This window comes from Pipra filicauda, unplaced genomic scaffold (assembly GCF_003945595.2).
Source record: "Pipra filicauda isolate LSUMZ 115617 unplaced genomic scaffold, ASM394559v2 scaffold169_size1572857_pilon, whole genome shotgun sequence".
In the NCBI taxonomy this organism is placed as follows: Eukaryota; Metazoa; Chordata; class Aves; order Passeriformes; family Pipridae; genus Pipra; species Pipra filicauda.
The window spans coordinates 908,616-930,228 of record NW_024104206.1 but is presented as its reverse complement, the minus strand read 5'-3'; the positions used below and the strand labels follow the sequence as shown (position 1 = coordinate 930,228).

General features: G+C 40.0%; 1 protein-coding gene, 1 long non-coding RNA gene and 1 other non-coding gene across 3 annotated transcripts in view; all 3 read left to right on the top strand.

The window, feature by feature from the left end:
* PPARGC1A (PPARG coactivator 1 alpha) overlaps positions 1 to 21,613 on the top strand; it is a 368,606-nt gene that overhangs the window by 13,431 nt on the left and 333,562 nt on the right. The window lies entirely within an intron of this gene.
* TRNAI-AAU lies at positions 8,149 to 8,222 on the top strand. The gene has a single exon. It is a non-coding gene; the product is annotated as a tRNA-Ile (tRNA).
* The window catches only part of LOC120322916, a 58,462-nt gene continuing 47,128 nt past the window's right edge, over positions 10,280 to 21,613 (top strand). Inside the window, exons 1-2 of the long non-coding RNA XR_005562883.1 lie at positions 10,280 to 10,455; positions 13,191 to 13,273. This is a non-coding gene — a long non-coding RNA (uncharacterized LOC120322916). The remainder of the gene's footprint in view (positions 10,456 to 13,190; positions 13,274 to 21,613) is intronic.

Sequence of the window (21,613 nt, the reverse complement as noted above, 5' to 3'; positions counted from 1 at the left end):
TCTAGTATTACTCTTATTTGTTTGCAACACTAATCAAGCTCAGTGTAAGCCCTTATCTTTGACCAGCCAGAAGAAATCATAAAGGGAAATAATTGTTTAGTGAGAAAGACTTTGATAACAGCATGACTCTTGTGTGGGAGACAAGGAGATAACACTGTCTGAATGAAATGATATAACCAAGGTAACTAAGGTGATAAATTCTTTAGCTGTCCTGTCCTCAGCAGTAAAATATACAGCAAATTAGAAGTGTCTTTTCAAGAATCATTTTAAGAACTGATTGTATTTGTAATTTGCATGTTTCACATTTGCATGTGTGGAGGAAATGGAGGACATTTGGTGTTAGGAATAATACAATTTTGTAAATCCACAAATTTAGCCACAGAGTTTGACCAGATTATTCAGCCCCTACTTACTATCCAGTTATCTCTCTATTGAATTGAAAACTGTGGTTGGTGTTTGAATTTTTACCGAAATATTTTCCAAAATTTAAGTATTTATCTGAAGGAAGGCATCAAGCGTTCAGTAAAGCTTTTGCTACTTACTGTACTGGTTAATCATTCATTGTTTGCTTTCCTTAGAAAGTCCTGTTTTTCAGTACAGTTGTTCAGAATTAATTTTCTAGGCAAAGGTTGTCTTTGTGACTTGACCTGGTAGGTTGGAAAGCCCTTCAGTATCTTTTTGCTTCTACATCTGAAAAATACTTTTACTCAAGACACCAGTGTGTCTTCTTTTTTTAAGCTAACCAGAGTGACCTCTTTAAGACTCTTACTGGAGGACATTTTTTTGCAGACTTAAGTACATTTGCATAACTTCTCTGTTTTCCTTCCAGTTTTTTGATTTCCATTTAGGAAAATCAGATACCAGAAGCATGAGATGGTATTTCAGTATTGGTCTCTACAATGCTGTCAGTACTACAGAGAAGAATTTACTTACCTACTTCTCTTCGTTACATTCAAGGTTCAAATTAAATTCTTTTTGCTGCAGTATCACAATGAGAGTTCACATTGAGTAACTTGTGCACTTCAGTTCAGTACTTATTGTCTTAACTGAGTCATGATTATTCAGGTTATAGTCTCCCATCCTATACATATGTTACATTTTCTGTTCATTGATCTGCACCTCAGTACTTTTTTTATCCAAACAGACTCAAGAGCAAGCAAGCAAGGAAGAGGCAAGTACATGTATTTTAGCATCAGCGATGGTCCGTAGTGGTTTCAGTGTGGTGTAATGTGCAGTCAGGTGTGCTAAGGAAGTTACCATGCCAGTTGTTCACCTTTACTGCCCCTTTGTGTTAGTGTGGCTTTTGTGACAGAAGGCCCTCCATCCCAATTTTCAAGCTTAACTGCACACCAAATTGCTCCCTAACCTGATTCTTTCAAAATGACCTAAATTAATAAAAACATTGAAAAAATTCGACTGTTATGAATCTTAACAACCACAAGCAAACCTGCCTTAATTTTGAAAAAGCTTGAGTACAGTACAGTAGCGATATGCTGTCATGCTGGGTGATCGTCAAGAAGTGATGATGAGCAACTAGAGGTCTGTAGGGGTGGTAACCTGGGTCAGCTGCAGCCTCAAGAGACTCTCTGAATTCAGCCTGTTTGCTGTAAAAGCACTGAATTCGGAGAGGCACTAAGTAAGTAAGAATTAAATGCTTTTTCTTTGAAAGATTCGAGATGGAAACACAACGGGAGCTTCTTGGTTTCAATAGATGTGGATTTTTCCTCTGCAGAGCTATGGATAATGAATGCGTCTTTCTGGAGGTGTGTGTTGAGGTTGTGATTTTTATTTTTTCCCCCACACCTTTTCAAGGAAGTAATGATTTTGAGTGATCAGGTTTTTGAAGGCTCAGCTTCAGACATCGTAAATAGGGTTGACTTTCAACAGCTAATTGTTTAGCCATTACTGAATTTTTGGGCTTTTTGAGCAACTAAATCTTGAACAACAAGAATCAATGTCTCTTGACATGCGTGTCTCTAATATTTAATGTGTGAAGACAGCTTGTAACCACATTGCAGGGAAAGCTATGGAAACCTTGCTAGGCTGGATTATGCAGAGAATTGCCAGTAGTCACAGAAATTGATTACTGTAGCTGATGTCTCTTTTTAATAATGTATTCTTATGATGTTTGTAAATCACAAGCAGGGCTTTGAAGACCTGAATACCTGCTGTATAACTTTTTGAAAACACACCTAGTATGGTCAGTCTCTTATATAGTTCCACAGTGCAGGGCTCTGAACTTCGTGCATAACATCCGTCTGTTCCCCAGTCTGATTTGATGGCATATATTTTGCTTGCAGATTTTTATAAGGTGAAACTGAAGACTGTAACAGGCTGTCCTGATATCTGTGTCAGACTTATGTGAGATAAAACACAGCCTGAAATAATTCCCTGTAAACTGTCAGTGACCACCAAGAGTTTTGATTTGGCAGTGATGACTGTATTTAGAGCTGAGCCCAGGGGACTTAATGTAACAACTGTCAAAGGCTTGTTTTCTGAAGGTGCATGGATGTGAGAAGTAAGGTGCCTTTCAGTAAGACTTCAGTTACATTCTTCTAAAATATATAGTGCTGTGTAGGAATATTTGACATGATTTAAAATTAACTGGCTCAGATAACAAAGGCAACAGCGCTAGGTTGGACTTCCGTCTTCTAGTGAATTATTTACTACAGGTCGGCAAGCATGTTAGTGTTCATTCTGTCTGCTGTGCACATCACAGAATTGTTAGGGTTGGAAGGGACCTCTGAAATAGAAGAGGTATGCATCATAAAATCGTCTAACTCAGAGTTAACTTAAAGAGTGGCAAAATGTGTTTAAAAGAGTCATGTGTAGCTAGTGCTCTGGTAGGGTAGCTCACAGAAATTTCCATTTTAAGAAATTAAACTCAAACGGAAGGGTTATCAACCATTGGAACAGGCTGTCCAGGGAAGTGCTTGAGTCAGCATGCCTGGAGATACTTAAAAGATGTGTAGATGAGGTGCTTAGGGACATGGTTTAATGGTGGGCTTGGCAATGCTGGGTTAGTAGTCAGACTTGATGATCTTAAAGGTCTTTTTCAACCTAAACAATTCTGTGATTCTGTGAAAGTGTTAAACATTGTCTTGCTCTTCCTGTATTTCTTGTTCTCCCCAGCACCTTCCTGTTAAGAAGTAGCACAATATGTGGTATTTAGTATGTGTTTAATCTCTCTTTTGTTTTTAAACAGATCTTCTTCAACTGGTAGCAGCTTTAAGAATTAAGTGAGGAGAATTGTAAAAGTAAAAGTAAATGAGAGAAGCCAATGTAATGATGCTTTATACTTACATATAAGTTTTCTGTTATTTGGAAACTCAAGGGCTGTTGCTTTTGGTTGCCAAATGTTAGGCTGATTGCTTTCAAGGTGAAGCTGTACTGTGCTGCTTTGAACTGATACTGCATGATTAGGGTAATAAGTAAGTGCCACTTAATTGGAACAGGCCTGATCAGAAGACATTCCAGGTAACTGATTTAAGCCAAACAATACTTAATTGCAATGACTGTTGCTTAATGGGCATGGTAATTATGTGCATTGGGGATACCTTCAAATGATTCATTGGTGGTTGGGTCTTTTGTGTCTCCCTCACTGTTGGCTCTTTTTCCTGTTACTCAAAACAGCTTTCAGTGTCTTCGTAAATAGCCATGATTCATTCAGAAAGCAGATAAAAACCATGGTTGGCTTTTAATAAATCTGTGCCAGAGGTTTAAAATAGACTTGTTTAAAATCATGATGCCTCTAAAGATTTTTGAAGACTTTTTTTATTTGCTTTCAAGATTTTGAACTGTTGGGTTTGCTTTTTCAATTTTCTATGAGATCAGGAATGTTAGAAATGGAAATAAGAAAAGACAAGTCACATAATTTCTTGGCTTCTGGATCAGGGCAGACTCTAACATCATGAGACTTAATAAATCATAAAAGTTGATATGTTCTCTGCCCTTGGCAAATCATGGACTTGCTTTAGTTCTGTCATATTTTCTTCTCAGGATTGCTTGTTTTTTTCTGCACAAGCCTACCTGAAGTGTTACGAAATAAACTTTACAACTGAGGAAGCCCCCCTTCTAGTTAAAACTGAACAAAGAAAAAAACAGGTCCTTTACCCACTTTTACTCAAACTTTGGCCTGAGACGTTTGCACTTTCATAATTTAACCTTGCTCTGCCTACCTTCTCTGTTGCTTTATTATATCGTCAGTATGAGGTGCTGATATTTCCAGCTTCAATTGCTTTATTTCTGTCTACTTTTTCCATACACATTTTCATACTTCTACACTGATTTTTTTGCGGCAGACCCAGGTGTTTATATGGAATATTGCGGAGAGATGTAGTATTTTCTGATTAGTCTGGCAGATGATTTTTCTTCTGATGCTAATCTTACTTTTTAATTTTTAATTCCAAAAATCTCATGCTTCCATATTTTTCAGTTTTCTGTCTTGTTTATAAAGTGAACATGTTGGATTAACAGAAGTAAAAGTGTTTCAGTTTAAAAGACTTAAAATATTTCCATTTGTTATTTCTAGAATAACAAGTGCTTTTATGTTCTTCCCCCCTGCCTTACTACTTCCGGCACTTGACTTGTGGGTAGATTTTGACAATGGCTCCTGCAAGAAGTGATTTTCAGTGACAGGAATATGTTTAAGACATTTTCATTATTTAAAAACCAGACGCATTTCTGTCAGCAAATTCTCTGCACATAAGAAAGAAGGACGGTATTTTTATCGTGGACCTCAAGAACACTATATTACAGAAACACAGATCACAGAATATTCTGACTTGGAAGGGACCCACAAGAATCAAGTCCAGCTCTTAAGTGAATGGCCTGTACGGGGATCAAACCCACAACCTCGGCGTTATTAGCACCATGCTCTGACCAACTGAGCTAATCCCTAATTACGTTTCTTCGCTCTGCACCTCTAAAATGGTAGACAGCATTTTCAAAATGTCTCTCTATTTTGGTGCTTTTATTATGCTTCCACCCTGCCTTGAGATTCACAGAAGAGCCTGATTTGCAGTGGATAGAGATGTAGTACTTTCAGAAAGTCTAGGCTTCTTTAAAGTGTCTAAAGGTTGGTACTGTTGTCTTATAGAAATTAAAAATGGAACCAAAATTATTTAAAACACACTTGCAAGACCACTTAGTTTAGTAAATTTGATGTCTCTAAAGCACATTAGTGAGATCTAGACCCTTATTTTGCTAGGAATTGTACTTACTAATATAATCTCTTTTAAGTCAAGGACTTGTATTAAAAAAACCCAAACAAGTAAATTAATAAATAAGAAAATCATAAATCTAATTTAAAACATAAATCCAACATTGCCAATGTAATAGCGTATTATTCTACTTCTCTGATGTATAAATAAACACACATTTTTATCACAGCATGACTTTCACTTCAGTGCAACATAAATGCAATTCTTTCATCAGTAATTTCCACTTATATACACAAATCTTGAAGTAAAAGCAGTCATAAAACATAGCTGAGTTAAATCTGTTGGCCAGTCTACAGAATATATGTACTTCTTTTTGTAACTGATTTTATAGTTTTTCCCTTTTGCTGTACTAAATATTGCTGTTGAGAGCAGTAATTTTAAATATTTGGAGTAAAATTAGGAATAGTTACAATGTTTCTCATTTAGTAACAGATTTTAAAATAAAGGCCAAAATTGTTAGAGAGTTAAAAAGTAAAATAGTTTGTTTTAAGCTAGCAGAACTGTTAAATAGGTTGTAATTTGGTGATTTGGCCAGAGTACAGTTAATGTAGGCAGAGATGGCTGACTTCTGCTGAGGACCTACCCACTGCCTGTATGGGAATTAGAGTTCCTTCACTTGTCGGTGCATTGTGGAGCTGTTTCAATGAAATGCTGCAATTTATTTTTAAGGTTTCCAGACTCTCTATCAAAATCTGTCCCTTATTGGTTGGAGTGTCTGTTGAGACTGGAAGTTACCTGGCTCAGCCTGATGGCTGTGGCTTCTTGTGTAAGGACGCAAGAGGAATGACGTAAGGATGCTCGCGGTGGTGTGAAACCGTGTTACAAGATGTGGTCCCATAGCAAATGCGGTTTTTTGCCTAGCTGTCAGTATTTTAAAGGTCCTTTTGCCTCTCACCCAGAAGGAGGGTGCTTCCATCTCTCTTCTCTTCCTCCTATACCTGGATATTTTATTACTGGTGTGTTGCTGGGGGGGAGTGGCAGCAGCTATGGTTACAGGCCATTGAGGCTGCAGCAGAGGTGCTGTTTTCATCACTGTACTCCATCTTACAATGCAGACAAGCTCGGTGTGTTTCTCACTTGTGCTGTTTCTGATGCAGTTGTTTTGGGATATGAGGCCTTTCATTTTTTCGTAGCCATCATAATCTCTCTCTTTTTATCCTCCCTTGGCATGTCAGAGTGCAGGAAGGAAGAGTGGATGCCCAGAGGACCTTGTAGTGTGAGTGGTACGTGCATGATTTATGTAGTACCTTACAGAGCTGTGTACTCTGAGGTGGAGAGTGCAGGTTACCATGACTTACTTGGTTGAGACCCCTTATTCAGGGGAGAGGTGACTGCATATCTTCATGGGAGATGGTGGGGGAAGAGCAGACAATAGGCTTTCTGTGTTGGTTTCAGCTTGTTTACTGTGGGAATTGTAGCTGAATAGAATCTTTTGAAAGCTTTGTTACGTGAGAGAAGATAAGTGCTCTCATGAAACACTAGTAAGGATGTAAGAAAAGACACAAAGGGCCATGTAAAAAAAAATGGAGAAATGGGCCATCTCTAATATAAGAGACACTACTACTAGATTCTGGTAGTGCTTCTAAAGTCATAAATTGATAATGCTATTAGTGTTAGATGCCGGAACTGCTGTTGGTGTCCAACAGCAGGACTGATTTTCCCACTGGGAGAGAGAGTCCTGCTGTACCTGTGGAGAAAAATGTATTAAAAATATGAAAACCAGTGAATTACGTTGTTGTTTGGAAAATACCGACGTATACTTTACACAATGCCTGCACTATTGCATTTCAAACACCTTCAGATATGTAACCTAGAGCAAATTAGGAGAGTGTATAGTACTGGTTTGTATTAGGCACTCAGATGGTATATAGAAGGGCATAAAAAGGAAGGGAAAGGAAACAGACAAAGGATTTGAGGTATTGATAGCTAAAGGATAAATGAGAGCTGGTTTTCCATCAGGGATGGAAACTCAAGTAGGAGAATGCAGAAAGTGTTTTCTCCTTCAGGGAAGAACAAACTCTGCTTAGTGGTATTGCTTGCTTAAGTAGCAGACCCAGTCATATGTGGGCACCCTCTTAAAATAGGCCATACACAAATGCCAAATGAAAGATAGTACCTGCCTGATAGAGCTTACCCTGCCAATATAATAGAAGATATGATAGGCGAGTGCAGGCAGGTGGGGAGGTGCAAGGAGACATTGAAATGTTGATCTCTAATCTCTGTATTTACTAATGTACTGGTCCTGCTCTGCAAACAGACAGGACAGAGACCTGTGCTCTTGAGGACCTGGTGCTGCAGTTGTTTTCTCTTTGGCGTGGGGGGGTTACTTGGGGAATGTGTCAGAGCTGCTCAGGCTTTTAGGAAAGACACATAAGGAGACTTCTGACAGCCCTGAGACTTAAGTCAGCACCTACCTGTACCAGTGGTACAACTAAGACTTGTATCAATATAATGAACGCCTCAGTAAGGCAAGTAGAATTGGAGAGGTGTCATAGGACAACAGGTGAAATAACAGTTTGAGGTCTCTGTACTCTTAGAGAAGTATTACTTCAGTGACTCTGCTAAGGAGTGTGTAACGACTCACCTGCCGAATCAACTAGCCCTGAAAATGGATGGTGCTGGAGTGTCGGGCCCACACCTGGCCCTGCCGGCAGTGCGAAGCCTGCGGGGGCTAGGCCGTGACGATAGGAGGGCCGCTGCGGTGAGCCTCGAAGCCTGGGGCGCGGGCCTGGGTGGAGCCGCCGCGGGTGGTGGTAGTAGCAAATATTCAAACAAGCGCTTTGAAGGCCAAAGTGGAGCAGGGTTCCATGTGAACAGCAGTTGAACATGGGTCAATCGCCTAAGCGATAGGCGAGAGCCATTCCAAAAGGGCAGGCGATGGCCTCTGTTGCCCCTAGCTGATCGAAAGGGAGTCAGGATCCGGAGTGGCTGGTTAGCTCAGTTGGTTAGAGTGTGGTGCTAATAACGCCAAGGTTGCGGGTTCGATCCCCCTACGGGCCAAGGGATACTTTTAGACCATGGTGAAGCAGGCTGTCCCCCTGAAGTCCATGGAAGGGTGACCCACAGGAGAGCAGACTTGGAAGACCTATTGCCCTATGAGTGGACTTCTTTTCCTGCACTGATGCAGGGGGAGGAGGGAGAACAGGGAAGGAAGGAGGCGTGGTTGGAAAGTGTGTTTAAGACTGTTTTATTTCTCCCTCTTTAGCTCTTATCCTGTTAGTAATAAATTTTAGTACTATCCTCATGTTGAGTTTTGTTTTGCCTGTGTGACTGTGTTTTGCCAGCTCTTAGTGATTTTAGTGAGTGCCTAGAATACGGCCAGGGTCAACCCATGACACTGTACTAATAATTTCTTTGTGGTTATACAACATACTTTAGCTTTAGATGATTGAAGCAGAGCATTCCACAAACATTGTGATTTTAGTATAGTGTATCCGTTTTTTACTTGAACTTATACTTCTATCTTGTTCTAAAACAATGTGTCAAACTTTACAGAAGGTGTCATATATGTCAATAGTTGTGTACTGAAGAAATGCTCTCTGGCTCCCAAAAGAGCAGTCTCTATTAAAACAGGCACCAGGAGGTCACCTCAGGTCATAAGCTGTGTGGAAAACATAAAACCATTCTGACTTTTCCAAAAGTTTTTGTATACAAACAAGTAACAAGGTAAGGTATTCAATATATTTGATTCCGTTTCAGACTTCTGTAAACAAAAAACCTGCAATCCCAATCTAGTAATCTGATAGTATACAAAAAAACCCTGTCAGCATGCATCATCTTCCCCCCCCCGCCCCGGTTCCCCCAATTAGGTACAAAAATCTCAATTTTGTTCATGTTAATATCAGGTAAACTCTGCATTGTGAACCTTACAATGTAGTGTTATGCAAAGAACCAAGTTCATTTTGGGAGATTCTCATATTGCGAAAGGGTGAAAATATAGTTGTGTGTTTGACAGCAGATAATCTGGTAACATTTGGGTAACTTTGTTTACCACTCAGGAGGTCAGTGCAAGCAGCTAAGCTGTTGGTTCCATGTACAAATAAGTAGATCCCACTAAATGACAGTGATAGAGTGTTGCAGATTGGACCTCATTTTTCATTTCCTGCTTGTAGAATAGTTCCATTCAAATCCCTTCTTTTTTAGGATTTGATGTATTGCAACCCATGTATTTTGAAGTTAAATAATGAATATCTGTGAAAATTAGGTATGAGCAAATCAAGTGGAGAGCATTTGGAAAATGTAAAATGGTTTTTAGATTCACAGAATTTATCAACTTTTTGGAATTTTTTTTTTTTACTCCCAAGAATAAGCACTGTATTATGTCCAGGAAACATCAGTTGTGGCAGGGAATGGGAGAGGGAGAGTCAAGGGGAGAAGAACAGGTTTATCTGAATAGAAGTTCTGTGCAGATGCTGAAGAAAACGAAAGATGATGTTGCATGGCAGAGTTAATCTGTTTCAGCAAGTATATATACTGTAGATGGAATAGCAGCTGAATTGCTGTAGAAATTAATTTGCCCCACACAGAATAAGTTGAATAATTTACTAGAATAAACATGCAGGGCCATGATGGGAAGCCATCTATTCAGTGTATCTGTAAAGAGACAAAAAATTAAAGTAGTCTTGTAACATGCTCTTTGCAAGCAGAGGGAAGACATAAAAGGATTTCTTTCATGAAAAAATGTGTATATGATAGGATAGAGAAGTAGAATGGGGAGAAGTCATGCTGCCATCTTGAGCAAATATGGATACTCAGAAAAATGGACTCGCCAGCTCTGGCATCTGATAATATAAAGGAAGAGTTTTTAGTGTTGCTCCTCATATTGATGGATGTTTCTTTTGTCTAGAGGACGGAACTACTGGAACCTTAAGCAATCTGTCCCTGGAGCAATGCAGCTGTGTACTGTTCCTAACCTAGCACCTGTGGCAGTTGTATGTGGGTTCTTTGTGATGGCCACAAAGCTTGTATGGTTCCTACCAATAATACAGTGTTGGAATATAGTGTTCAGTTAGAATAACATCTAATTTTATTTTCCTTCTCAGCGAAGTAATAGAATGTCCTAGGTCTCCAGCAGAAGCCTGACAGAGGGGGAGCAAACTCCTTGTGTATCATCTATGGAATGAGGCCTTTGCCTGCCATCCTGACTGGAGCAACCTGCTAGTGCATTCTGTGGGACTGGGGAGCAGCAGGAGCAGCCTGACAGAGGAGAGGAAACTGTGATGGCTTTCATTTGGTCTGTATCAGAAGATGCTTATGTCTTTTGCAAAGTATTGAATGATTAATTTCCAGTAGGACCAATTGAATCAGTACATTATTAAGGAGATAGAACCCTGATTTCTTTGTTACAGCCTGATGTCACATCAATAAGCACACATGCACAGCTGTCTCCAGTTTTCTCCAGAACATTATGGAAGTGTTATATTGGAATTGGCTGTGCATGTAAAACATACCCTGTGAGACAAAACGTGTTTGTGGTGTTGGAGAGCTTTCCTGGCAGCTGAATTTGGTGAAGTGTATTTACTTGAGGTGGAATGCGTCTTGGGAGATGTTAACCAGGAGTCTCTACACAGCTGTTTGGGCTCCCTTAGTAGCTTCAGAAAAGATGTGTCCATAGAGCGACTGACCCTCAACTGGTGGTTGAATTTTAATGCACTTGTTAAAATGCATTACTTCTACATGGCTGAAGGTGACATAAAATTCATCTTTACTGGTATGATGGCAAATAGTTTCATTACAGTGACTAGTAACTGGGCACTCCTGTGCAGGTAAGCGTGTTTGCCTTCAGACACACTATAACTGGCATATTAGAGATGAGAGCTGATGTTACCAATGTTGGACTGCATGCTAAAAGAGTTGGCAGAAATATTCTCTGAAGTTACAGAGAGATCTTTGTTAATGAACACAGTCTGGTTTTCTGACTTTGTGACGTTTCCCACCATACCAAGTCATTTGAAATTTGGGCTTCCATACAGACAGGTGAAGTAGTTTGTGGTAAGTTGGCAGAAAGGATACTGGGGTATCCAGGTCTTCAAATACTTGATTTCAGTAAGGTAGCTGTGTACCATTTTCCTTCTGCTTGTTTTGCTGTTGAAAGAGGAACAGCCAGATTTCTTCTGCTGCTGATGCCTATAAAATTCTGACTCGCAGAACTGCTTTTCTAACCACTGCTGGGAAATGAGTTCAGTGGGGTGGTTGATGGAGCAGCTGCTCCCTGTGCCTTGCCCATCTGAGAAGATTATTCTGCTGTCAGTTGATTTGCCTTAACTGCCTACCCCAAGTTCTTCCACTGTCCTTACATGGATCATCTTCTGGTGAATTTGCGAAGCCTTATACCTTGGATCCATTAGTGAAGCAGACTTTCTTGTGCACACTTAATTTGTTGTGCCCTCACGAGAACAGTTCTGTGCTACCCACGGCTTATGATTAGTCTGGCTTTTGAAGGCTGATTCAGCAGACATATCTCCTATAGTAGTCTCAAGTGCAGCAAGTATTATGCATATCTGCTGTATCAAATTCCATGGAGCTTGTGGGTGGTTTGAAAATAATGTGAGCTAAGCAGTTTTTGAGCACAGCTTGTTTCTGTAGATGAAGGCACAATAGCTTCTACAAAGTGCATATTTTTAATTTTTTTTGTCATGTACACTAATCAGGAGCTTAGAAGTAGGAAGTTTCAGTGAGAACCACTCTTTCTTTATGATCTGGGTGAACTGAGAGAACTCAGTTTGCAGTGTTCAGGAATTACTGGAAAACATTTAAGTACAAGATTTGTAACGTTTGAAAGACAGTGCCATGACAGAGATGTACAGCAAGTTTTAATAATTTTATATGTGTATAGATCTACACAGGTGTAGTGATTCCACTCTATAGCATGAAGAGCTTAAGGTTTGTCTCAGGTTATACTGAACTTCTCAAAAAAGAGCTAGTAGCCCTGGATAGTGAAGAAATACCTCAAAGTGATTTTTTATTTTAAATTTTAATATGATGGATGATGACATAGTATTTTCTTTTATGTAAGATCAGTGGTTCCACAAAAGGGTGCTTGCATCATAAGTGTTGTGGTAAATGACTTAAAAAAAAAAAAAACAAAAAAACCTGACTTTCTTTTCTAAGTTCAGGTTTGTAGTTTTAGAAGGGGTATTGCTGCTGTTTAGCATTGTTGTCATCACTAGCGTTTACTGCTGAAGGGAAGCTGTTTATCATGTCCTTTCCTATTTTTTTTTTCTTTTTCAAAAAGAAAAGGGAAAGCTTAATGTGCAGACAGCATATTGTTCCCCTCACGTGGAACCTGTGAACAAATAATACCAGTGGCAGGAAGGGCACAACTCACGATAGTATGACAGGGACTTGTCCTACAGCCTCCCCGTGATCTTAATGCAATGAACAGTAGAGGGGAATGCAGCATGGGTAGTGAATCTTGGTAATTTTTCCTTATTTTACATATCCATTAGCTCCATAGCTGCTGAGTCTTTTGAGAGAGGAGCTGAAGGCAGGCGTGGTATAGCCTGAGTAGTGTTCCTGAAGGTAGAGGCACACTGCCAGTGCTCAGTTCTGTATACATCTCTTTTGCTGTCTTGTTAAATGCAGTAGTTTGCATGGAACACCTTGTGCTCCTTCAAAGAATCTACACCTAAGAGTACTTAACAATTCCCTGTGTTACCTTTGCATCCGACTGCAGATGTGTCAGCCTTTCTGCTGAAAGCGACAGAATCTGGAGGTAGTAGAGGGCAGAATTGCAAGCTTGCTTGTGTTTATAATCCAGTTGGTTTGTAATGCTTCTCTGTAACCAGCTGATGTTTCTTCTTTGAGCAACAGTCTTTGATGGGTGTTTGACATTTTTGCTTTTGCTGATGCTGACACCTGACACTACCATTGGCCCTTTGATTGCTTTTGCAAAAATCATGGAGTTGCCTCTAATACACACCATTTTTTGTGAATCTGACATATCTTTTTTTTTTTCCCCGCGTATAGGTGACTTGTGAGAAGAGGCTGTTATTTTAGCACAGGGATGCAAGAGGAATTCAGAAGGAATGCCTGTTACAGCAATGTTGTAGGTGCGTGGATGGGCAGTTCTTAGGAGCAGTAGGGCAGCAACTTTCAGTAGAACAATAGGTGATAAAGCACATGTTAAAGAGGCAGAACAACCTGGCCTCTTGGGCTGAGAAAAGCAAAAGTTGATATTGGAGGGCCGTATTTGGGGGATCAGAATTGTCTGTCAGGGACAAATGTCCCATTAGAGGCATGGCCTGCATAACATAGGAGCAGCACCATGCCCTTTAACATGTACCCTGGTCCTAAAATCAGTTGCCTTTTTGCATACCAAAGGACAATATACTGGCAGAAGAATAAGTTCAGTGTATATAACTGAGGTACCTCCTTAGTTTTGTGAACAGTGTTATTTGATTCAAGAGATGACTGAACCAGCAGAGCAGCAGCTGGCAAGACAGGCCAGGAAGGGCTGAACCCTATGTCTGCTTGAAGGAGGGACAAATACTGTTTCAGTGAAAACAGTTCAGCCTTTTGCTAGGCATTAGAGACAAAAAGTATACGTAGAGGTCTTTGTAATCTGAGCAAACAAGTGCTTGGCCATAACATTATATAAGCATAAACATGAAATCTTTGTAGTGATCTCAGCAGCATACTAACCTAGAGGCTTCTGAAAGTGTTGTCTTTTGATTACTTTCTATTTTGTTAAAAATGGTCAGTCCACTCAAGTTTCTTAAGGATCTGCTTTGTAGAGTAAGTTCTTTCTGAACCAAGAAAGGTGTATTGGCAGTGCCTAATTGCTATATTAATTTGGAGGTGATGGTTATTTCCATATTCTGATGAGTCAGACCCTGGTTATCTGAGTCCGTCTAGCCCAGATACCTCAGTTAGCCAAGTGTTAGTACTGATCACAGAGGTTTGACGTGAAAATATAAGTCTTCAAGTGTTGGTGCACCGGTTATGCTCTTAGCACATAAATCTTTCTGTACATTGGCAGATAAATGAACTTGGTGACCTACTAGGTCTTTTCCATCTCTCTCTTACATGATTGTCCATGTTGAAGCCCTAGAGCATCACCGTTGTTGGCTCCTTCTGAGCCAGCTGGCCTCAGGGAAGGAATCTGTCTGTCAGTGACTAGGAGAGCTCGCCAACTGGCCATGAGTTGTGTGCTGGCTCAGGAGACCCCTCCTTCATACTTTTATAGCCTCCAGAAATGGGCCTCTCTATTACCTGAACCCGTGATTGTTTGGAGATTGCTGGGCTTTCCAATGACCCAGGGATAATAGCCTTGTGCTTTATAGTGTTCTGCTGCCCTTTAAATTTGAAGTGCAGCGAGTGCAAAGTGTGGCAGTACTTGAAATAGCAGGAAGTGGAGTCAGCCGGGGATCTCTGTAGAGGTCAAAAGCAAATGGGGTGCAGTCTCAGCATACCATGCTGCTGGACCAGTGTATCCATTTGCAGCCTTCACAGTAACTTAAATATGCTCTGTCCTATTGCAGCTAAAGGGGAAAGATAACCGTGGCATTACAACTGGCATTCTGCCTGTGAGATGGATCCCATGCGTGGTGTGAGGCTTTCAAGCAGAGGGAGCACATGTCTCCCCTGTCATCAGTGCACTGAGATTAAGATAGTGTGCAGCTCATGAGCTGAGAGTGTGAATTGCCACTGTATGAATATTTATCCTTTGCTCCTCTGGGCCCAACATAACAATGGCTTCTAGGACATTACTACAGTGGAAGAAGAAGCCTTTGAATCCAAAATACCATCTTTTCTTTTTGGTGTTCCAGGCGTTACAGAGGAAAGGGTAAATGTGTGAAGAGATGAATCTCTTGTAAAAAGGGTGAAGAGATAAGTAGGTTAGATAAACAAGAGGATAACAGAAGTAGGAGAACAAACAAATGAAAAATATGTAAAGAACGTGAAGAGAGAAGCTGATATCTGGAGAAATGGCCATATTCTCAGAAATGACTAGGAGTTTTGGGATACTCCCCCAGTCTCACTTTATTTCTCATGAGGATTAAGCTTCTGGGAATATAAACCACTATTGGAAAGGCTCTTCTGGATTCCTGACATACTAGGAGAAGCTTCTCATTGTCACTGAAACTATACAATATTGGGAAATACATATGTGGGTTGCCTGTGTGCTATCCTTATAGGATCCTTAGGGAAGCAAGATGAAGGTGCATTGACAGTAAGGAGCCAGGTGGAATGTGATGTACTTTCAACTTCAAGACCACAGAAGGAAGAGTACTGAGTTTTGAAGTGCCTGGTCGCAAAGGCCTAACAGACAAGTAGCTGTGCAGAGTCAGAATGAAGGTTTATACAGCCTTGTGTGAAGATCTTGGAATCTGATTTACAGATCTGTATTTATTACCCCCCTCCCCTTCCTGTGGTGATGTGTAAGATTCCTTCTGTCAACAGGTGCTCTGAGAATATCTTTCTATGTCTTGTGAGCAACAAAAGCTGTCTGATATGTCTTATATGCCACAATAATATCTAGACTTACTGTGATATGAAGCACTTTTGGATGCTGAGTTCATATTCAAGGAAAACCACAGTCAGCTTACATCAGGGTATGTTAGTGTATGACCGTGTCTTTGAATAGCTAATTTCTGTGCACCACACTCTGTACTGCCCTGATACCTGGTGATTAAATAGCATTCTTTAAAGTGGCACTAATATTGTGCATCTTCTGGCAGAAGTTCTTAAAATCTGCACCGATTGTAGTTGTTCAGTAAGAGGTAAGTATGCCCCTTAGGAGAGCTGCAAGGGAAAACAGCTTATCTGCACACACCTGAAACTGGAAGAGACAATTCACTGGAACTTAATTGGCTGCATGCTGGAAAGACTAATGATGATTCTGCATTCCATTGGCAAAGAAATGAGGTAGATGGCAAAAAAAGCTCTTATTATAGTGCCTGGGTAGTAGAAATTTATGAGAAGCTTGTTCCGCTTTTGCAACCCGTGATGTCATTTCAAAATCTTGCCTTAAGGATTTTAAGAAAGAAAGCTGCAATACTGTATGTAAGCTAAAGAAAAGGACACCTGCACCAAATCTGACAATGACTTAGTTTCTATCATGTCACATCCTAACTACTGCAAATGTTGCTGTAAAAGAGTAATTTAATCTTATTTGCAGCATTTTCATAGTAAAAGGGTGTAGAGTGGGAAAAGGAAGGAGAAGCAGCTATTTCATGTTGATATAATACTGCTAGTAGTAGTGTTTGACTAGCCCTGAGCACTGAGCTTAGATTTCATAAGGTTTTTACTATAACCCTAAAATTTGTCATGCGTCATGTCAGCTATTTCAGATCCCATCCATGTGTATGTCATGTAGAATTGTTTTAGGCAGTTATTAAGAACAGATTTCATCTGTCATTTTGTCATGATATTGTTAGTCATTGGTAACTCTTGTCAAATAGTTTTCGTTTTTTACTTTCTTGAATAACTTGGAGACATCCACAAACTTTGATGTTTGACTTCAAAGTAACGGTCATTTCATCCTTTTCCTGGATCATTTGGTAGTGTGTTGGACAGCAACAGCTATAGATCTAGAACAAGTTTCTACAGGACTTCACTGAATCTCTCCTTTGAAAAAACTACCCTCTTACTTTTCTTAAACCTTATTTCTGCTGACCACCCCTACTACCCCTCTGCCCAGGACACTTCTAGTCTTCATCCAGAGCAATGTCAATGAGGAAATTTTCTTTGAATTCAAGAAGACTTTTTTACAATGATCACTTGTGCCTGCACGTGCAACTGTTTCTTCAGAGATCTCTAGTGTATGAAGAGCACGTGTCCTTCTACAAAACCTGTTTCGGTCTTTCTGCAAGAAGAGAGGTCATTAGATTGTTGGCAGTAAGGGGCATTCAAAAACTGCGATTTCAATGGCAATTAAAAACTAAGATTAATGAAAAACTAATTGTGAAACTGGATTCTGTACTTTTTTGTTACAAAACTCTGGCTTTAAGAAACACACCAAATATTGGGGCATTGACAACAGGAACTCTCCATTAATTTCAGATGCTTATTTTAAAATGTTTTAGTTTTTGACTTGGTATTTGAATGCCAAGTCCAAAATTTCAGCACTAAACCGTTTTCTAGTTGTTCAGCCTCCTGGCTGAAGCAACGGTTACTTTAGTTTACACTTCCCTAGCTTCTGTGTATCTGAGAGGATTTTGTCCATAAGAGTGCATTACCAAGAAAGCTCTATACTAGAGGGCACAAAAAGCATAGAACCTTCTGAATCTGATACAGGAGATGATGGTATGTCATCCTCTAGATATATATTTTTTCCTTCCTCCCATAATTCCACACCTATAAGAGCTACACGGGATTACTTAGGAAGTCTGCATCCATTCAGTATCTGCTGGGGAAGTGGTACCGTGGTTTCTCCATGTTGTTTTGAAGTTGTTTTAGGGGAATCACTTTATTCAGTCTTGTTCTGTTTCAAAAGACAGGAGGTATCTCCCTCCATTCTCTCCTAAATGCTAATGATATTAAAAAAGAAACACAAGCCAACAAACCCAAACAACAACAACAACAAAAAACCCAAACAAACAACCAAAACAAAAAACCCCAAGCAAACAAGGATTGAAAGATAGATCGGATCTACTTAAAGGTGATTTTTTGCTACCTGGCCCTGTTTGTTGAACTACTGACCTGGAACTCAAAGACCTCAGTAGTCCTTTGAGCTGTCTGTCCCCTGTGGATGGAACAGCAGATACCAGTAGCAATGACTGGCGTGCAGGAGGATTTTTTGATGAGAAACTACTGTGCAGTGAAAACTAGTCCTATGAAAATGCGTTCCATGGTAGCAGAGCAGCAATTAATTCCTGTCTCTCCCCACTGGGAGATGACTAATATTTAGGTTATTGCCAGACTTTTAATAAAAAATAAAATGCAAACCCATTCCAAGAGACTGAGGTTCTGATGAGCTTTCTCATTAAATCATATTTTTTATTATTTTACATATTATATATAGGAAGCTGTTTTAATTATTTCGATACCTGCAATTAGAAGCAATGCCATGAGACTACTGTAACATTTGGAGTGGAGATGTACTCAACATTTCTGGCGTTCCAGTGTATTGGCATGTGACTGTCCATGCTGTGCATCAAGGCTGTGCTGAGGATAGGTGGCTAACTAGGTGGGCTGAGGAGTCATTATGTAAGCTAACTTGCCTCTGTGTCGTTTTGTCAATAGAGGTGTTATAAAAATCAGTAGTAAGCTGTTTGGGAACTGGGTCTTTGCCAAACGAAAAGAATTAACACCTTCTTGAATATCAGCAGTAGAAATTGGGTCATCTGAGGAGTTAGCCGTGTGCTCAGATTTAGATGATAACTGTAGTTTATTTAATAAGAGAATGTAAGATAATTGTGAAGAAGGCTGTGGGAGTGAGCATGTTTCTTGCAAATATACAAAAAAGATTAATGTAGGTTTTTTTAGGGAACAAATTGGCTGTCTGCTCCATTTTAAGCATAAGAATGTGCTTTGCTACTGAAATCATTCTTCTTTTTAGCTTCCTTATTTTATACAACTCATCTTTTTGATAACTTGTCTCCTACTCTGGCTGCATCTGAAGTATCACACTGCCTTGCTCAGCTTTTGAAGAGGCGTATCACCTTGGCTGGTGAAATTGCTTCCTGTTTACAGAGGGCGGTGTTACATCCCAAATCATACCAGGACATACTGAAACTTGGTGTCTTGTTTCAGAAAATTAAATGGGAAATTGGTTGTTCCTTAGAGACTCAAGTCATGGGAATAATCCAGAACAGGAAAATGAGGATTTGTAGGTAAAGCAAGGAGAGTTACTGGAGGATGAATCACTCAGTAACTATTGCACAGTGTTGTGGAAATTCTTCATTATGAGAGTGGTGAGGCACTGGAACAAGTTGCCCAGAGAAGTTGTGGATGCCCTGTCCCTGGAAGTGTTCAAGCCCCGGATAGATGGGCCTGGAGCTGTCTTGTTCTAGTGGAAGATGTCCTTGTTCATGGCAGACTTTAAGGTTCCTTCCAAACTAAACCATGCTAAGATTCTGTCTGGTAGTCTTCCTTATTTTAAGTTTTCATTTAAAAAAAATTTTTGACCAGTCATTTATCCCTGTTGCCTTGAGACATTAACTGTCTGAAGAACCACCTGAACATCATTTGAATCTCAGTTTATACTCACACTAGGTATTTCCTGCTTTCCTCAGCATGTACAGAAGCCCTAGAGGGGAGTATTACCCTTCTTGTTGGAGCCTAGCAGTGAGGAGGCAGTCACTGATTTCAGGACTGGGCTGCTCCTGGAATGTTACATGCTGTGGACAGGATGGGAGCAGTCAAGGTAATGCTGCTTGGCACCTGGTGACAAGAGCATCTGTTGTCTGAAGAGTGAAGTTATAAATTACAACTTCAATAATATGAAGGATTCTTCTTCCTTGCTGCTTTAATGCTCAGCCTCTGCTCCTCAACGTAGTGTTTTAGACTTCAAAGTGAAAAGAGTGCTGTCTCTTTACAATGTCTGTATTGGTTTAGCAGACTCAAAACTGTACTGTTGTCAGTTTGAGATCCTAAAGGTGTCGAAGGTATCCTTCATTCGAGAAAATGCAAAATGGTCATAATAAGAACAGTCTTAGAAGCGTAAACAAAAATGTGAGATGTATGTTGCTTCTCAGTGAACGTCTTTTCTTCCTTATCATCAAAGATGTTGTTCAGATGGGATGCCTGGAGATGGAGGGCACCTGCTGCAGTTGGTGGGGAGTCTCCTCTGTCTTGTGTCTTATGCCGTCATCTTGCTTGGGGTTAAGAGATTCTGACTGCATGGTTAACACTTGCCCCTACTTTCTTGAAGTCTGTTGTGATGATTGCGAAAGATTTGTCTCTTTTGTGGCTGATCCGCTATCCTCAAATTTGTATCAAAAGAACTAAAGGTCTTATGGGTGTGACTAATTCAGACTTTTTTTTAAATTGGTCCGAATGTGCAGATACCTAGCTGAGTCCCTTTCCCCAAATCTTAGCACTTCTGTTGAGGCACAGCTGTATTGTGAGCACCAGAACTTTAATTTTAGGGAAGTCATTGTTTTTTAGAAACTTTCAGCGGGGTGGCTAAGGTGGACAGCTATCAGAATAAATAATTATTTTTTTGGTGAAACTTGTGCCTAAAGGTAAAGAAAAGAACTGAACCTTTTCTTTTCCTTTGCTAACCATTATGGGGGGTTGAAAAGTTGGGAAGTTTGAGAAATGTTCTGAATTGTGTGTTTTCAATAAGTTGCATATTGATATCCTAAATTTTAAGTTGTCAACACTGGGCTTTGCTGCTTAAGTCCACGCTGTGCTTACAGATCCTGTGAATCTGTGCTCTGAACAATCTGTTTTTCTAGGAATTTGCATTTACTCTGCCTTCACTCAAATTTTCTGCTACAGAGCTTACATAGGTATTTTAAAATCATGTTAGCTGTGACCCTCCCAAGCACCAGTGCATGTGTATTTACGATGTGGCTGTTTTATTGGTGTGGACAAAATAGATTAATGTCCTGAGTTGGGTATGTCCGCATGGCACAGTGAAATGTGTGCTGACATGTCTGAGCTGGTGCTCCCTTATGGAGACAGTTTAATTACATCAATGTAGTGATTGCACCAGGTGGATATATAGGATTTTACAGTTTAGAATTAGCCTGTTTGTCTCTGCAGAGGGTGGTGCGGTGTTGTAGACGTAGAACTAAGGCTGGTAGAGCTAGGAGTTAAATCTGAATCTCTTGGATTTCAGGCCGGTGTCCAAATTAGTGTGGTGGGATTTTTGGTTTGTTTGTTTCTTTTAACACTTTTTGACTCCTACAGTAGCAGCCAGAAGATTCATTCATTGTCAGAGTTCATCTAATTAAGGCCTTTCCAGGCACTGCAGTGTTGCCCTGTTAACCTTCACAATCAGTGGAAAGATTCAGCTTCTCACATTTTTTGCCAGAAGTGGATCGGATTCTTACTGAGATACAGTGCCCTTTCTGAGTGGTTGCAGTTACAGATAGTAGTAGAGTTGGGGGAAGCAGTAGTGAGGAATTTTCAGAATAGTACATGGTGAAATATGTTAAAGAGTGTGTACAATATAAGGGGCTATTGTCTCTCTTGAAGGGATATGCGAGGTGATCATGTCAACATCTGTACATATGTTGTCTAAAAATTGAGTCAGCATATTGGACTTTTCCAGTGCAGCATGACTATTCAAGGCATATATTTTTTAGATCATTATAAAGCTGCCTGGTGGGATAACACAGGAGAGGGGGAGAAATCCATGCGTGCAAACTAGCTTTGTAACAGTATGAGTGTTTATGGCAAGATTACATCACTTACTTACTAGCTATGGAACTGCTGTGAGCGTCATACCATACCTAAGCTATAATGTATAGTTTAAAGTCCCTACTGGTCATTAT